Raw genomic sequence first — 19,810 nt, 5'->3', positions numbered from 1 at the left:
AGTGCGCCGAAGCATCGCCCGTTTGCACAAGCCCATTTTGAGACGAAGCCGCATTCTTTGCCCTTTTTACTGAAGATGGATGCCCGTAAGTCTCAGGCATCTGCCTTCCCGAGCAGCAGCGATGAAAAGGCCGAACCGCGAAGACCTCTTGCCGACGTGACCAACGTACAACGGCACTTACGTCGAACTGTCCCAAGAGCTAACATGGCAGAAGCATCGCATGATGGCGGCGGCGGCAACCAACCAGAGCCCCAAGGACAGCTCCAGACCGCAGCAACCGATGGCGACTCGAATGAGCTTAACACGACGCCCGAGGAGGGACAAGGGGTGGGCACTGTCTGGCCTGGAGAAGGAGCCCAAACAGAATACGGAGACAGGGGTGAGTCCGAACGCTGTATGAGTGACACCGAAGCGAAGCCCTCAGCTAGTTTCATTGGGCTGAGAAGTCCAGAGGTTATCGAGGACGTGGCCGATGAATCCTGGTCAAGCCCACCGCCTATCCTCACACCTGAACTGCGCCCTAAGACGCCTCCAAGTGAGAAAAGTCACTGGGACAGTGAACTGGAGGACTTGCCTATCGTTGAGGCCCTGCAGCCAGTTTCGCTCGACAACACCGTGGAGGATGAACTCCTGACATCGACTCCATGAGCTGACGACTGTTTCACCTCCGACTGTGCCCCTTTTTTTTCTTTCTCGACAGACTTTAAAGTGTGCTGTGATGTGATTGCTTTTTTTTTCATTTCCGAGGAGATACGGAAGGCTAAAGTGCAAGCAAAATTTTTTTTGGGTTTCAAACGACCAGAATGCCCTAACCTTCCTGGACCTAATTGGCTCGTATTATTTCCTTTTGTATATCAGAGCCACAACAGCCTGGTTTTGGACATCGAGTGGCGGGTGGGCACACCCGATTGCTTTGAAACTTGCACTGACCCGCATTTCTATAAAATAATTGCTGCAGCCATGCTTAGCTCCCATCATATCATCCATCGCGCGCAGAGTGGCATGGGCTGCCAAGATGTGTGGAATACTAGAAAGCTCCGTATCTAACCCGGAAGTCTGGATGTTAGGCTTTCCTATCTATCCCTGCTCTTTCCCCAGCAACAACGCAAAACACTCCGGAATGTCGCTTGCTCCTGCGCTGTGGCATGGCTTCCTAAGCTGATGTGGCCACGAGTTCAAACTTTGGTCAGCTCGTGCAAGTATCTGCACTGGTCTTGCTTTGGTACTGTCATGCACGCAAACGAAAATTGATGAAGACGGCTCCGCACAGAGCGAGAAAGTCGCTATTAAACATGTGCAATGTCAGGGAATGGCTTCAAAAAACAAAAATGAAAACACGGCAATGACTTAATTACTTATCCTAGCTATCCCGGAGTTGACCTTAGCACTTCACCGCGGGTTCTAATTATGTTCCCAGCAGCATGCTATTTCTCTGCAACTTGTTTTACTGTTGTGCACCCATTACGCGATGCCTGACGTAGCACAGTGACGATGTTACAGTGGCGTCAGTGCCTCAGGGGCTTATAGTACACATTCGCCGCAGCGCGACCTTTCGTTTCGCGCATGCGCCAAAATTCTAGGATGCATGTATCAACGGATATGAGCCGGATAAAACCTGTCGTTTCAGTTGATTCATTTCAGGCTTCATGCAGAGATTGTTTCAAGCTACAACTGCAGACAGAACTGTAGACGACAACCTGCAGTTGATGAACTTATACCGTCGCGCATGCGCAGAACACAAGATTGTGCGCCGGCTAATGTTATGGGGGCTTCGTTGCCTTCGTGCGTCACTAGCGTCCCCAAGATAGCTCCACTAAACGTTAACGCATGCCGTTAAAGCTGTAGAAATGTGTCAAAAGCAGTAGTTGGTCTTTCCTGAGTGAATTAAGCTTGTTAATTAACGGCAACTATTGAATATCAAACAAGATGCATTTTCAAAAAACAAAGATTTTTTCACTCTCATATTACATTCTAGCTTCGCTTCCGATGCCAGGTTTCTTTACTCTTCTCTTACTAATTTTGAGGTTGTTTCCTTAGAGCCTTGGAAAAAAAAAAACGCCAGGATGTTTTTGTCTCTTATGTTCACACACCGGTTACAGACAATGACCCCTTTCAAGGGCTGAGTACGAAATACTCCGACACGTGATGTACGGACAAAAGTCGAATGATGAACAAACCTTTATGTTCACAGATACTCCCTTACCAAGATCAAATCCTCAGGACAAAACCTATTTTTCAGGTCGCCTAAGGAAGGCGCACCAAAGAATGTCGTCCTCATAATGCATATGTTGCAGTGAATACCATAGACGCGAGGCTCCATACTTATATTGACGGCAGCATGGTGCCAAACAAAAGCTGTGGAGAATTTTGGGACCACGCAGGAAGGAAAACTGGAGGGGGGGACTATGACGGCGCCTACTTTTAAGCTGCTGTACCCAGCCGCACGGTACAGAGCTTCTATACCATGCCACGCTTTAACGCAGGTGGTATCCCCCTAGCGACCATTTTACGAATTCAGAAGGAAAGAAAAAGCAAATAGTTTCAATTGAATTCGATTCGCGTATTGTGGGATGTTTTGCGGCTTAGTAACTCTTTATTTCTTTAAGGGATTGCCTGCGCAACCACTGTGTAGAGAGTTCAGGTTTCAAATTTGCAGCCTTCCTTCGTTGCTCCTGTTTGCTACGTTGCATAGTTGATACTGCTATTTCAATAACATGTTTAAAACCCCTGCGATACTCGGCAAGCTTACATGAAAATTTCGTAAAAGCTTTTCTAGAGAAATATTATAAATGAAGTTTTACAGCACTAGCCGCTCACACGAAGATTCTCCTTGTGCGATGTAGCATTCGCTTTGAACTAAGGCGCCCCTATTCCGGTCGGCCATATGGAATCGAGAGTAAATAAAATGCCCAAGGTGGAGTCTCCTCGTATACACGCTACGATTCACCTCCAAGGAGCAATGAGACAGCATCATGCCCGCCTGCACATAGCAGTTCATTGCTTGGACAGTAATGAATGAATGCATCGGAGGCCAGGCATCGTGAACAATGCACGCAGTCAAGGGCCAAGGAGCACAACTTGCCGCGAGTCGAACAGAGGACGATCTTTACGTAGACACCGTCCGCAAACGCGCCGCGCCGAAAAATTTCGAAGTATTTGTCAGCACACTCCTCACACCTAGAATGACTCCTTGACAACCTGACGATACACAAACAATTTCAGCCACCACGGTGTCTTGTGTGGTCAGAGCGCTCGGGCTCCGAGTCAGTGGACCCGATTCATTCCTGGTGGAGTATATTGCGATTCAATGGGGGAAAAACGCAAAAGCTAGGCGCTCGTATGCAGTGCCATGAGTGCGCACGTCACAGAACCCCAGGTTTTGTAAGCTAGTACGCAGCCTTCATTTACATAGCACAGACATTTGGGCTAGATGGTACTGCGACATGATGAATAAAGTGTGCTAATAAACTGTGATAACAGCGCTCGTCCTGTTACAAACACCACATTCTAACGCCCTCCATGTGCCTGCCCGTGGTAACAGTAGTGCCGTAAAATTAAAACCTATTCAATGCATTTAGAAAGACAGCATATAAAAAGAAGTAGAATTGCACTGGGTGCACCATTTTCATTCTCGTACCATCTGACAGGAGCAGTCCAGGAATGAGATGCTTAAGAATGTGATGACTGCGTACTGTATTACATTGAACGATGTATAACGGTCATTTTGAAGTCCTTTATCAAATCTGCTACGAGAAACCTGACGTTACAGCACATGGTTTTCATGCAGCGGCAGATTGGATACCTAATACATGCAGCGGCAGATTGGATACCTTGTGATGCACAAATAGAAGAAACTGCAAAATCTTACACCGGTAGAACTGGCGAGGATTACCAGATCAGAACAAAATGTTCAAGTTATGACTAGAGTATTGATGTACACGGCGGTGCAATGATCTAGAAGTGAAGTAAGCCCTTTCCCATTCAGGATTGAAGTTGCTCGCCAGAGTAAGCAATCTGCAGCGATGTTTGCTTAAGCCATGCAAGTTGTAGTAAATAAACTGCACGGGAAAGGTCTGTGAACTATACACGAACCGTTTTGTCGCCCTCAGGCAGATTTTCTTCGACGCAAGAAATGATTACTTATGGCAGGTGAAGGCGACACGTTAGTGATTTGTAATGATATCGCAGCGCTTCAGGAGCAGTCACCGATGGCTGTATTTCCTGCTGTAAACTAGCCCTCTTTCCAAGCGAATATCTCCAAGTACAAAATAAAAAGAGGAACGGCAAGTCTTAGCGCATAAAATAACTTGCCCGTGACATGCATCATACATAAAAGTGCGTGAAAAGCAAATAACCACAACTCTCACCTGCATGCACTTCAGATATAATTGAAATTTTTCGGTATCCCCAAATAAATCTCTGCTTCAGCGAAATTACGCGATCGCTTCCAGTGCACCAAAGCAAACAACAGTTGGTGCCCGTAGTTTTAAATTTGGCGCAGGAAACCAGAGCTCCAGCTGGAATAACAATATATTTTATGCGATAATGATTATTGCGGACCATAGGTAACTCCATAAAGATGAATTCAACACAAAACATCACTGCGGATTGGATTGGACAGAGGCGAAGCTATAGGAGCGACCGGACCTGAAACCCACCGGTAGATACATACCTTGCCGTCTGACATCGGTGTCAAGTTTGAAACTATGACAGGCGCCGAATTATTGGTTGAAGTTTTTGGCAGACCGCGAGGCATTAAGGGATTGAAGGCAAGACAGTACAAATGTTTTTTCGGCGGTTCGTTCAGCAGCACTGTCGGTCTATTGATCCAGAAGACAAAGACATGATGACATTGCCCAGGTTATTGCATAATACGAATAAAACATCTGTCCCCGAATCCCCAGCGCTTGTGTCTCAGCATACACGCTTCACGTCAGCAGATTATAGGAACGCAATTTTTGAAGAAGCAGAAGTTGTAGAAGGAGGAGAGGCATAACAATTATAAGCGGAAGAAGTAAAATAAGAAAAAATAAAGGAAGATGAAGAAAAAGTGAGGGAATAATTTTTAATGAGAACGTTTGATATCACTGCTGCCGCCCGGATCGGAGGAATGAGCATTGCCTCACTACACTACGCGCCACAATGTTTTTTGTACCGGCTCGCCTCCTCTTCCAACGCGCAAAGACATGCTGCGCCGCTGGCTCTCCTTGACTTGACCGTTGCTAGAGGCGCGCGGTTGTAGGGGCGCCTGGTGGCGCCAATGGCGGTCACCATGGGAATGTCGCCAAAGTGAGTCCCCCGTGTTCATTTATGTTTTTGCTTGCTCCTCCTCGCCATATTTTTCCCTAACTTTATTTTTCGTTCTCAACTGACATTCATGAATCATTTTTTCATCGAAGGATACGCCGTCTTCCGAAATTAACTAATCAACTAACACTGTTTCCTTGGCGAAATTCTATGGTCCTCTTTCGCATACAATTGTTGTTTTTCGTAAAAGCATTTTCAGTTCACCGGAATCGTGATGACCAACTCTGGGCACGTGCTGCTTCGAACATAGACACCTAATGCCTGCGGATTAAAATCAAGCTGACACGAAGGCCTATTCAAGGGAGAGGGGTACTAGGGTCAGGGATATATCACATCTTGGCGTCAAAGCGTGTCTCACTTGCAACCTCCCAGAGGGATACCAGCATCGCTCAGCCCGAGTGCCGTCGTTTCTTGATGTTGCCAAAGCACTAAATCTGGAGACGTAGCTCAGAAAGTGCTTTTCTCATGTGGTAACCATGGCATTCCCGGCAACATGCGTTGCACCGTTGGGGGGGCCGTCTACGTTTCATTTTCTAGAAGAGGAACTAGAGCACAACAACAGGAAGAAGGGAAAGTAGAGAAGAGCAAGAAGTATAAGTAAAGAAGTACAGTAGAGGAAGCAGTAGAAAAAGTAGAACAGGATGAAATAGAAAAATCAGAGGGGGAGTAGAACGAAGTAGAGCAGTAACGGTAGAAGGACGAGGAAGAGCGAGATGTAGAAGGAGATGAAGAAGTAGAAGAAAGAGAATTTTTAAATTTTAATCATCTGTAAATTACCACATTCGGCCGTGTAATTCTATAAAATTAACATCAGAAATAATCACTTGAAATACCGCTAACTCGGCTTTTCGGCATTGGAGTTTCACAAAACGCGGTATATAGATTTCTTACTCACCAAATACAGACTCCTTTTTGTATTTGATAATGTTGAAGAATTCAACATGATTTTAGTGACATTGCCACGCGCAATGACTGTTTATCGGATTACGCAGTGCGGGAAAGCCGCCTCAGTGCGCACAACTGCACAGGCGGCCGGGGTGGGGTGCCCAACCGCATATTGCAAGGTTACAAAGTGGCCTATTTGATTTACGTTCGGCTTGCCGACGCCGTTGGCAGTCCTGGCGATAGCGGCGCAGTAGCGTGCCTTTATGCGCGAACGCTGCGCTCAGGGTGAAAAAAAAAAAACTGCGTCGTCTGCTGCAGCGGCCGCTATTGCCAGGCCCACTGCAAAGGCTTGGGGCTTGCGCCAACGATGCTTTGTGTACTTGCCGCTACAAAAGCGCTCTGGTCTTCGCGAGGAAAGCAAACACAACTGCATTTCATGATTTTTCGAAAGAAGTTTCAACAGAATGGCCTTGTGAGGGACGACCGTCCAAATATTTCTTATCCAAGGACGGATACTTCGTCTTCTACTACACGGTGACTCGAGTGCAAGATTGGAAAAACTTCATAGAGCCTGCTAGAAACCTATATGCAGGATTACAATAAATTAATAATAACAAATGTCACAAGAACGTAGAATCCATTCAATACCTCAATGGTGTGACTAATTAAAAACGCTCCAATTGTCTTATTCTCATTTATTCTCAACCTTATTACTAGCGGCCTATTCTTTAGTAGGAGGAAAAAGATTAATATGTCATACGTACTTTGTCCTAAGAAATAAAATCTAGCGCATTCGCTCCACTGCATGAGCCAAATATTACAGTGCCTGCGCCGTGCTTGCATTCCGTGAGCACTGAAAAAGCGGAAACATCTCCAGGGTTTTTACTACGTGTGCAGTCGGAAATTCGAACTTGGCGATACCGCCGAGTATTGGCTAAACGAAAGGAAAGTTACTAGTCGCACTCGAAATACATCCTGTTCTACTTGAATCGAATCGAAAATTTGGCGGCATTGATAGGTGAAACTAACGAGAGTCGGCTGCATTAATATATTTCAACGCACACTGTAGGCGGCGTTTTACAGACGAAGTAAGATCTTCTACCTGGCGTCAAAGTTCGTTAACAATCAGTAAAATTGTTTATAAGAGTGAAAGTTGTTTATTTGCCCTACAAAAATATTCCAGGGTATTTTGAAGGCACGGTTGTACTCATCCTTGGCTTAAATATCTGCAATCAATGCTAAATAAACTACGCAATTTGGGATAGTTATTAGGAGTACTAACAGAAAAGCTGGTAGCGATAGCAGCAGTGTAATCAGCAGCTTCGACCAGATGAACGCCCGCAAATGCCTTGCTTGTATGACAGCTTAGGTGATCTTTATGACGGCTCAAAGATGCGCAGTTTTAAGCGTAGCCCACTATGGTGCGTTTTTTTTTATTGCGCACGAAAATGCATCGCGTGCGTGCCCAACGCCCGCGCTGGCATTGGCAGATTCACTCCGACATGGTCAGCAGCCGAGCGTCGTTTATATACCTATATACCGGGTATTCTAGCTAACTTGAACCAAGGGGTACAAAATAATATATTTGAGGTAGGTCAGTGAAACCAATTGCATACAACTGCCAGCCTCCTTGCGCACTAGAGGCAATTTTTTGTTTTGCAATTACTTAATTAGCTAATTATGTTAATTTTTTTAATATATTAAATATCGACTTTAGGCCAAAAATGTGAATTGGAAAGTTGTAGAGCACCTTCAGAAACCCCCATTTCATTAATTGCGATAAAGAAAGTCTCACGTGTATCTTTTTTTCCGGGCTCAGAAGAAAGCCCGCGAAATACAAATAATACCAATTGACGAGTGCATTTGTGCACCGCTATTGTGGGGCTCTCAGCCGTGGTTTGAGCTAACGAAATTAACTGCAGCCGTGTCTTCTTGGCCCCGTTAAAGCGGCAGGCCGATATGCCTGCGATGGCTTCGTCCGCGTCAGACAGCCGGCCTACGTGACAGTGCAGTAGCAGCGAGAGCGGCGAGCCGACACCACCGAGATTTTAACAAGGCCTCCTTCTCATCCATCAGCGAACGTCACGACAAACGGATGACCGATAAGGTATCAGCCACTGAATGTGCATATACATGCTTGGGTAAAGGGGCGAGATGACATCATGTGACTCGCCTAAAATTAGCGCTGCACCTTCATTTGCCGGTTCTTTATCGTCATCCGCCTGTCGTGATGTAGGCTTCTGCGGTGCGCAGGCCTGGCCAAAATCGCGGTGGCTACCGGCGAGCTCGAGCACGCTCGAACCATCACCAACATTTCTGCCTGCCGCTGCAACGGGACCATCGGGTCACGGCCGCAGCTGATTTCGTTCGCTCAAACCACGACTGAGAGCACCACAATCGCGGCTCACAAATGCGCTAGTCACGTGGTATTATTTGTATTTCGCGGGCCTTCTTCTGAGCCCGGAAAAAAAGATACACGTGAGACTTTCTTTATCGCAATTAATGGAATGGGGGTTTCTGAAGGTGCTCTACAACTTTCCAATTCACATGTTTGGTCTAAAGTCGATATTTAATAAATTAAAGAAATTAACATAACTAGCTAATTAAGTAATTGCAAAACAAAAAATTGCCTGTAGTGCGCAAACTGGCTGGCAGTTGTATGCAATTGGTTTCACTGACCTACCTCGAACATATTACTTTGTATTTTGTAACCCTTGGTTCAAGTTAGCTAGGACACCCGGTGTGTATGTATATATATATATATATTATATATATATATATATATATATATATATATATATATATATATATATATATATATATATATATATATATATATATCCCCTTCATGGATCACTGCCTTGTCGTGGCGGAGGGGCTTGCGAAACTCGATGAAGTCGTGAGCTCTGCTGTGTAGGGCCACCCAAGATAGACAGGTCACGGCAGAGAGTTCTGACAAAATGTGATTCACTGGAGAAGGTAATGGCAACCCACTCCAGTATTTCCTGCCAAGAAAACCCTATGGTCAGTCACAATACCATTATCGATATGGCGCCGGACGATGAGCCCCCCAGGTTGGAAGGCGTCCCACATGTTACTGGGGATGAACAAAGGGCGATTCCTAGTAGCTCCAGGACGAATGAAGCGGCTGGGCTAAAGCCAAAAGGACGCTCAGTTGTGGATGTGTCGGGAAGCGACCGGAAAGTCCGATGTTGCAAGGAGATATATCACATAGCAACATGGAATGTAAGATCTATGACGCAAGGTAAACTGGATATCGTCAAGCGAGAAATGGACAGATTGAACATTGATATCTTGGGTATCAGCGAGCTCAAGTGGACCGGAATGGGAGAATTTAACTCCGGCGACCATTATGTCTTTTATTGTGGGCACGAATCCAAGAGAAGGAATGGGGTCGCTCTCATAGTAAACAGAAGAATGGGCAAAGCAGTGCTAGGGTACAACCCCAAAAACGACCGAATGATTTCACTTCGGATCCAAGGTCACCCTTTCAACATAACAGTCATCCAAGTCTATGCACCGACCGCTGCTGCCGAAGAAGCTGACATTGAGGGATTTTATGCGGACCTACAATGCCTTTTAGACCGCACCCCATCATCAGACGTCGTTTTTCTCATAGGAGACTGGAATGCTAAGGTCGGGAGTGAAGAAATATCCGGAATTACAAGCAAGTTCTGTCTTGGTGAGCCAAATGAAGCTGGGCAGAGGCTAGTAGAGTTCTGTCAAGAAAACAACCTGACCATAGCGAATACTCATTTTCAACAGCACAAGAGGCGCCTGTACACATGGATTTCACCGGACGGTCTGTACAGGAATCAGATCGATTATATTATTTGCCGGCAGAGATGGAGAAGCGCTATACAAGCAGTAAAAACAAGGCCTGGGGCCGATTGTGGCACCGATCATCAGCTTCTTGTTGCCAAAATTAAGCTTCGATTGAGGAAAACGCAGAAAACTAGAAGGCCTTTCAGGTATGATCTGGATCAGATTCCATTAGAATATGCTGTGGAAGTGAGGAATCGATTTGAAGAATTAGATCTAGAAGACAAAGAGCCCGAAGAGATGTGGACTGATGCTCGTGATATAATACAAGAAGTTGCTACTAAGGTAGTTCCAAAGCAAAAGAAATGCAAAAAAGCAAACTGGTTATCTGATGAGGCTTTGCAAATAGCTGAGGAAAGGAGGATGGCAAAAGGTATGGGGGAAAGAGAAAGATACAAGGTTCTCAATGCGGATTTTCAGAAAATAGCAAGGAGAGATAAGAATGCCTTCCTGAACATACAGTGTCAAGCAGTTGAGGACAACAGCCAATTAAAGAACACAAGAGCTCTGTATAAGACAATCAAAGATATCAAAGGAAGTTTCTGTGCTAAGCTGGGCGTGATAAAGGACAAACGAGGCAAGGACCTCACTGAAGCCTCAGAGATAAAGAAGAGGTGGCAGGAATACACAGAAGAACTGTACAAGAAGGACCCGGATGTGCAAACCCAACATAGGACGGTTGTGATTACCGATCTCGAGCCGGGCATCCTGAAGAGTGAAGTTGAATGGGCCTTAGCCAGCCTTGCTAAGAACAAAGCTAGCGGAATTGATGGTATTCCAGCTGAGTTGCTTCAAAACCTCAACCACGACGCTGTTAACACACTGCATACATTATGTCAAAAGATTTGGACAACCCTGCAGGGGCCATAGGATTGGAGGAGGTCAGTTTACATCCCCATTCCAAAGAAAGGCAGTGCCAAAGATTCTTCCAACTACCGCACGATCGCGCTTATTTCGCATGCTAGGAAGGTGATGTTAAAAATCCTGCAAGGTAGGCTGCAGGAGTATGTGGATCGGGAGCTTCCGGACGTGCAAGCTGGGTTTCGCAAGGGCAGAGGAACTAGAGACCAAATTGCCAACCTTCGCTGGATCATGGAAAAAGCAAGAGAGTTCCAGAAACCCATTTACTTCTGCTTTATTGGTTATGCGAAAGCGTTTGACTGCGTAGATCACAGCAGATTGTGGCAAGCTCTCCAAGAGATGGGAGTTCCAATTCACCTCATCTGTCTCCCCAGGAACCTTTATGAAGGGCAAGAGGCCACAGTCAGAACTAGGCATGGTCTTACTGATTGGTTTCCGATTGAGAAAGGGGTGAGGCAAGGCTGCATACTGTCGCCCTGCCTATTTAACCTATATGCAGAGTGCATCATGAGGAAGGCCGGTCTGGACGAGTCTTCAGCTGGAGTGAAGATTGCTGGAAAACGTATCAACAACCTTAGATATGCGGATGATACCACTTTAATGGCAGAAAGTGAAGTGGAACTCAAGAGACTTCTGATGCGCGTACAAGAAGAGAGTGAGAAGTTTGGGCTTAAACTGAACATTAAAAAGACGAAGATCATGGCGTCTTGCCCTATCAAGTCCTGGAGCATCAATGGACAAGAAGTGGAAGCTGTGACAGATTTTCTGTTCTTGGGCGTCAAGATTACCTCTGAAGGAGACTGCAGCCGTGAAATTAGGAGACGCCTGCTTCTGGGAAAGAGAGCAATGGTTAGCCTTGACCGCCTAGTAAAGAGCAGAGACATTAGTCTGCCAACCAAGATCCGTATAACCCGTGCTATGGTCTTTCCAGTTGTGATGTATGGATGCGAGAGTTGGACTGTGAAAAAGACTGACCGCCGAAGAATTGACGCGTTTGAATTGTGGTGCTGGCGAAGACTCTTAAGAGTTCCTTGGACTGCCAGAAGATCAAATCAGTCGATATTGTCTACCATAAACCATGACTGCTCATTGGAGGGTCAAATTCTAAAGTTAAAGCTCAGCTACTTTGGTCATCTGATGAGAAGAGAGGAGTCGCTGGAGAAAGATTTGATGTTGGGAAAGGTTGAGGGTCGCCGGAGAAGGGGTAGGCAGCGAACGCGATGGTTAGATGGCATTCTCGAGGCATTGCAGATGAAGCTATGTGATGTTAAGAAGATAGTGAGAGACCGGAAAGCGTGGCGTGACATGGTCCATAGGGTCACGAAGAGTCGGACACGACTGAACGCCTGAACTGAACATATATATATATATATATATATATATATATATATATATATATATATATATATATATATATATATATATATTATTGCTGCCTAGGTGTGCAGAAAACGGCAATGGCTGTCGCCGTGGGCTTCGAGCTGAGTTTCCTCTCTTTCTTCTGGGTCACGTGTGCTAAGAAATTACACAAGCATCACCCTGCAACAGCTATGACTCGAAATAAGAAGCCACAGTACAAGAGAGGCACCTGAGGTCCGCTGGCAAGACAAGAAACTCATTACAGCCTTCGAGCTCAGCGTGGACATTCGCACGTGTTCCCAGCGGGCGACCCACCGCTATCTTCGCCGAACTCTTCCTACTGCAACAAATTTATGTAATCGCGCACTGAAACTGCCATGACCCCCAATGCGCTACGCATTTCTTGAGCAGCCACCTCTGATAGGCATTAGGCGAGGTAGCGCGTGCTCCCCAGCCGATCTTACGCTAAAGACTCGTGCTTTGTTCAGTTTCGTTATTTTATAGTGCATTTATTTCTTTTCTTGAATTTGCTGCCTTTGGTAAACTTCTGCTTTCCATGTCAGCGTCTCTTCGCTCAATTTTTCGGAGACGGCGGTGATCAGAGGATGGTGACAAAGGCGTCATTTCCAACAGCTAAGGCTCCAAATGATGAAGCCATAGCACAAGAGTGGAGTGTGGGGTATACTGGCAAAGCAAACACCTCATTAGCGAGTTTTAGAACAGGGGACCAACAGTTAGGGGAATAGGGTAATTGCGGAGCGCAAGGGTGTGGCTGCGGCCTTCCATTCCTGCTCCTTCTCGGAGGTATCTAGATAATCATTGCTGCGGATGTCCCACAGGATACGTCTCCTTTCAACCTCAGCGATCAGCCTGCCACTGAGAGGCCACTTGCCCATGCTGAAAACGCAAGAATGCACAGGAAACAAAACGATGTTAGCCACTGAACCGCTGCTCTCGCACGCAACGTGCTGGCGAGCAGTTCTCCCTCTTTCAGTGTGGCTCCGCCCAGAAACACGTAATGGCCGCTCCGACTCTCATTAACCCCGTGCCGCTTCCCTCCCCCGGCAGCTGCGCGGTGTCGGCATTTTCTTTGTACCACCAGAACCTTACCAGAACCTAGCGATCGAGTAGTTATCCAGAATTCTCTTTATACGATTGAGGTCGTCGTGCTGCCAAGTTGCTCGCACGCTGTAATTTTAGGCTGGGATTTCCTGTCGCGTCATGCTGCTATTATCGATTGTGCTCGAACTGAAGTGGGGTTCTCGACTTTGCCCGATGCCTTACCAGACGCTTATCATCAAATTCTTGTGCTAAAGCCCTCGTCGCCGAAGATATCGACCTTCCTCCCTGCTCTTCAGTGTTTGTTCGTGTCGCTTGTGCCTCTATTACCGATGACACCGTTCTCTTCACACCAGCCCATACTTTCCTGCGCCGCAAGTGCCTTCCATTGCCCTACGCAGTGCTCGATATTTCCGCTGGCCTTTCCATGTTATGGGTCTCTAACCCAATTAACTCCCCTACTGCTTTGCGCCATGGCGAATGCCTCAGAAGTATTCAGCCAATCTCATCTCTTCTGATCTCTGAGGAACCTGACGACGCGCCGCACTGTGCTGTGACTGCGCTCAGCCCCCCTTCACCTGCGCCCGCTCCCCTCTCTACAGACTTCTTCCTCCGTTCCATAGACGCCGATCTTCCTCCAGAGCAACGCACTCAGCTTTTGAAGCTTCTACATTACTTTCGCTCCTCCTACGACACTCATCAGAGTTTTTTGGGTCAAAATTCTACAGTCACCCATCGCATCGACACCGGCACCCACGCACCACTGCGAAAGCGACCTGACTGTGTTCACTGCCGCTGTGTTCGCTGCTCATCTGCACAGTCCTGCTGATCAAGTCCTGTTGATCTGCTGAATAAACCTCCCTTTCTTACATAGTATTTAAAGGGCACACCGTACCCGCCGAAAAGTAATGCTCCCGCACTTACACATAATTAGGACTGCTTAACTGCCCGAAGGTTTTTTCTACCTTCTCTAGAATACCGTACTATGAAAAGGAATGGCGTGCATCCTTGCTACGAGATATCATACTTATGGTCTTAAGTACAAATGTAGTCAGTGAGTCAGAAAAGCAGGTGCAAAAAATAAATCAGAAAGCTAACAGCCTCTAGAAGTTTTCACTGCCAATGGTCATTCTCGAGAAAACACTCGAAGAACTCCATTTTTTCCCCTCTTTTGCAGTCCATATCACCAAGTGAATGCGAACGTTTTTGCGTTTACTTAGAGGGTGTGGAACTTTCATCGTAGGAACACTCATTCTGTGAGCAGTTTAACTTGCCCACAGTGGCCTGCCGAATAATCACTGCGCACCAAGTTGGTAATTGTCAGAGATCAGCGACACTTAATTTTGAAGTTGCCACATTTGCATTTCCCTGGAAAGATATCTCACGCGTTCACTCAATATAAATTAATGCCTGCCTCAACAGCAAAAACAAGGGAACCCCACAGCATATGAAATAGATAACTTTACTCGCACTGTGAATGCACGATGTGTCTGTCGGCGCCTACTAGTCATATGCTCGGTCATTACGGTCCAAAGCAGCCTTATCTTGGGGTCTGTTGGGAATTAAAACATTCTCCATTCAGTTCTGGAGTGGTTGGTGCTATGCACCACACAACACCCAGACTTTTTTGGATGTGCGTCCCGGCAGCTCCAAGAAAGAAGGCCACAAAGCTGCTGCTTGAAAGGGCATGAAAATGGCGGACGATGGAGCACTCGCCCTCCAAAAAAGTGCTTTCGCCCTATAGCTCAACGAGCACTAATCTGACCCCTACGGCGCGATATAAACTGTACCTAAAGATGTGAACGCATTGCAGCAGCCGCAAATCTCTAACCGAGAGCAGTATGATCCATTTATAAATTTCAGCACTTACCAGTGTTATAATTATTAGAATGTCTCTTCTGTACACACCAATGACCCTGTCAACTGCACAGTCTATCTGCACCAATCAACTGTGAACATCCGACTTGTTTTATGCATGCGCGCACAGTTCATACTTCCCAAACACGCATTAAGAGGACATTGAAATAAACACCAAGATATATTTTTCTGCGGTCTTTAGCTTGTTGCAGGACCTGAAACTTCATGGTCATATTAGCAAAAGGAGTTTCAATGTTATATTTGCATCAAAAGTTTACAATTCATGGCTTGCCACACACACAATACGAGACCTACGTTATAAACTTGTAATTACGTCACAGCGACAAGCCTTAAACGATTTACCCCACAACGAGAGCTCTGACCGCTCTATAGTTAAAATCGGAATGAAATAGTGACTGCAGTTTATAGTGTGTGGGCTATCATTGCAATTCGTGCCACCGTAATTTGATAACTACCTAGATATTCTAGCTCGGGCTCCAAATTTCACTGGCTAAGACAATAAATAAAGGAGATCAGGGACAAGTGAGCTTCGTTACATCTCAACGTATATGAAACGGTGGTCCGGTTTGGTTGTTTGGGGCTGAACATCACAATTCGAATCCGAATATGAGAGAGCCATACTGGAGGGCGCCAGACATTTGGATCATTTGGGGTTCTTTAATGTGCACTGTTGTGACCGGTCATGGTCCGCGCTTGCGCGCACTATTGTTCGCCTGTGGGCATGGTATTGATATGTGCTGTTGGTGCAAGGGCTCTAAGTGAGCCTGTTTCCATGAACCTTTTTGTGTGAGCATGCTTTGCTTTGTCGTGACCCTGCAACTGCCAAGTTGGCCCTGTCAAGGGAACATCAAGAAAGATACAAAGAAACGTCGCCCTGTGAGAAATAGCCGGAAGTGCTTTTGTTCAACTGTTCACCCTTCCCGTCGAGAGGCGCTATTGTCAAGTGAGGAATGCCTATTGCCCAAAGGAGACGATCGGAGTGACACGTCCGCTGATGTGCAGGAGAAGAAAGGAGCATGAGGATTACGGCCATTAGAGGATTTCCCGTGAATGCAGGAAAACGATGAAATTGTGGGAAAGGGACAATGCTGGGAGCAGTATTCGTGGCGCGCACGTTCACTTGGGTTTCTGAGAAGGAAATCCACTTGCCAGAACCAACAATGCGGATCTTTGCAGAAGAATCGAAATTTACCTCCTCGCCGTTCCCAACCTCTACCCGACAACAAGTGACCACGCCCGACGAAACAATAGTGGACCATGTCAGTGCATCAGACCATCAGTGCAGTGATGTAATCGATTGGTTGCCGATATCTGAGGGGTGTGCCCTGGAACTGATTCGTCAGCATCTTCAGAGAGGGGCTGGACATAGGGGGATTTAAGGACGTTGCAGAGCACGAAATGACGCTCTGAGCCCTGGGTAAGCGGCTCATCCAGACGCTTCTCACTATGAACTCTTAACGCTTGCCATTTTGCTGATATACCCTTTTTTCATGTAAATAAGTTTTCTCAAAGTGCCATTAAACCTGCTTATGTATATATTTTACCAATTTCGAAGATTCAATCCTTCATCATCCCGGAGTCTCTGCGCGCTACCAAGTGAAGGCCGGGTCAACTTAGTCCCAGTCCTTTATTGCTTTGTTCTCTCCCGCAGTACCTCGTCTTGAAAGCAGTCGGGCAGGGGGCCGTAATTGAAAGCAGCTGTGGTGGAACTGCCTTGATTCCCCTCATATCTCTGGCCCATTCCTGTGCGCAAAAGACCCCTCCTTGTGTCGAATGCGAGTGTCACCGGCGTGAATTGAAGGAGAGTTCCTTTCGAGAAATCGCGGCTAGGTTGGGACCAGATTCCACAGGTAAGCACGAAATACGTACACTGCTCCCGATATCTAAAAACTTGAGATCTTTCCTCTGAGTAATCAGAATAGGAATATACTGGGCAGACGGGAACAAACTCGTTCAATTTTCTTGCGTGCACTTCTGCCTCTTCTATTTATATGCTTCAATATGCATTTTATAAACTTTCGTTTTCCAATGCTGTGTATGATATTTGAAAGGTTTGAGCTTAAGTTCTTTTCCGACATATGTTTTACATTTATTTAACTAATTGTAAATTGAACTATTCATCGCGTTGTTAGGCAGATTGGACTTGTTAAAATTTGCTTTAAGGCTTGTTTATTCGAAGCATTGAGTTCCTTTGCTGAAAAGGTCATACCGTGTACAGCGCACCTTAAAGGCATCCGCTCCGTTGGTGAGCCTCCGTTTCCCCGCCGTGTGGGCTGACTGGTCGCCGCGGACGCCGGCTGCCTTTGTTAGCTCCCCCGCGGCTTTCGCAGGTCCCGTCCGAAAGGAGTCGTTGGTGGTGGTCCATACATCGGCAGGTTCCCTTGCCGCAATGCCAAATATGGGCATGCGTAGAGTTTGGCCACTTGACACCGGCATGGCGCAGTCAGCAGTGTCCAGGAAATGTCACTGACCGGCGTCCGCAGCCTCGTGCACGCGCACGAGTCGTCACACTGCTCTGTGACAATACCGGCGCTGCCTTTCGGAAACCCCACACTCACCATCGACCTAAATACAGATGCTGCTTACCCTACATCTGCACTGGGCCTTCCAGTGAACCTGGCACAGGTCACAACTTCAGCACCGGATTTCACTCAAACCTTTGTGCCTTATGAGCGCTTTTTTTTTTACTAAATAAAGAAATATCGTTCACAATACTTATTTCTGGTTTGTCTTCAGTGAATCTTCCAATGAGTTGCAAAAACAGCTCTGTATATATGCGAATGCCTCCAAGCAACGGATTGGCAAGAAAATAGGAAACCATGCAATATATAAATCCGATACTAACATCACCTTACTAGCCAGTAAGTAGGATTGGCTTACAAATATTGCGGTGCCAATGAATTTGAGAGCATGAAACTATTTAGAAGCCATCGAAAAATCAGATGGAAATTTTACGATAGTCGACAAATAAGGCTGGGTTTCCAATATAGAACAGCCAAACAATATGAATTAATATAATTATCTGTTTGAAACTGAAAGTCCAGCATTGTGGGTAGGCCGGCTTTTTATTGGCTCAATATAGACATTTCATCTGTGTTATGTGCCATCTCTCTTGATAAACAAGCCTGCATAGAGGAACCCGTTGAGAGCCTCAATGGCCCGCACGCAGTCCTGGTAGTTGGCCATGGTCACAAAGCCAAATCCCTTGGAAAGCCCTGTGGCCGTGTCACGGATGATGTTCACCTCGGTCACAGTGCCGTATTTGGCAAAGTGTTGCAAGAGCGACTTCTCGTCTGTATCGGTCTCAATGTTGTAGACAAAAAGAACGCGCCCACCAGCATCAGCTGCAGTGGGAGCCGAAGCCATGCCACCCATTGGATACTGGTAGGAGCCAGTCAGTGGGTTGTACCGACAGCGACCCTGAGCACCACTCATGGGTCCAGCACCAGCACCTGGGGGTCCGATGAGCTGATCCTGGGTACCTCGGCCTCCGGGCGGACGTACCTTCTTGGAGTTGTCCACTGCAAACTTGACGAGGAGTGGTTCGGTGGCACCCGGCAGCGTTTGGCCCGTCAGCGCTGCCATGGCAGCTTCGGCGTTCTCCCGGAGATGGTACAACGCGAAAGCTACCCCCTTGTTAGTATCGCCCGAGTCCTCCTTGAGCACCCTGAACTGGATCAGCCGGCCAAAATCAGCAAACAGCTTCTCGGCCTGCTCTGCTGGAAAGTGCTTAGGGATGCCACGGATGTAAAGGTTGGCAGGTTTAATGGTCTCGCCGCCGGGCTGCGCGTATCCCACCTTGATCTTCTTGTTCTGTAGCTGCAAGCCGTTGAGTGTCTCAATGGCTCTCGCTGCATCGCCAGCTCCTTCGTAGTCGACAAAGCCAAAGCCATAGCTGTAACCCGTTGCCTTCTGGCGCACAATCTTGGACGACTTTATGGGACCGATGCTGGTGAAAAGGTTGCGGAACTCCTCGTCCGTCAGGCATTGGGGAAGGTAGTTGATGATCAGGTTGGTCTGGCTATTGCCACCGTCGGCTTCCATGGCTTCGTCTTCTTCCACTGTGCATGCTGGGTCAGGCCCTCACTGTTCGGGTTCGGTTTAGCTTGCTCCCGTCTTGCCAGGAGCTCACAGGACTGATGGCTAGGGTCGGGAGGAAGAAAAAAAAAGGCACTTCCTTCGAAGCACTGCAGCAGGCGTAATTCCGTTTCCTCAACGGTGGGGTCTCGCAACTTCTTTCTCCTCACTCGTTGCCTCTCAGCGGGTTAAACGGCGATTGTTACGGATAGGTGTCTCTGAACGCAACCTAAATGTAACATACACTCTCTGAAGGCAGAAAATGATTACGGTGAAGGTAATTGAATACAGTTACCATTGTTAAACTGTCTCCTCGGGACTCTGTTCACGGCTGGTTCTGTGGCTATTAAGAATAAAAAACACCACCACCACATCATCATCATCATCATCATCACCAGCCTGACTATACCCACTGCAGGGCGAAGGCCTCTCCCATATTTCTCCACTTAATCCGGTTCTGTGCTAGCTGCATCCACTTGACCCCTGCGAACTTCTTAATCTCATCCGCCCACCTAACTTTCTGCCACCCCCTGCTACGCTT

General features: G+C 46.8%; 1 pseudogene; it reads right to left on the bottom strand.

The window, feature by feature from the left end:
* Nucleotides 1-18,256: 18,256 nt before the first annotated feature.
* Nucleotides 18,257-19,330, bottom strand: LOC146203870 (ELAV-like protein 1 pseudogene; annotated as a pseudogene).
* Nucleotides 19,331-19,810: the final 480 nt, after the last annotated feature.

This window comes from Amblyomma maculatum, chromosome 1 (assembly GCF_055883805.1).
Source record: "Amblyomma maculatum isolate TAMU_Amacu chromosome 1, ASM5588380v1, whole genome shotgun sequence".
NCBI lineage: Eukaryota > Metazoa > Arthropoda > Arachnida > Ixodida > Ixodidae > Amblyomma > Amblyomma maculatum.
This window is presented reverse-complemented; position numbering and strand designations above follow the sequence as displayed.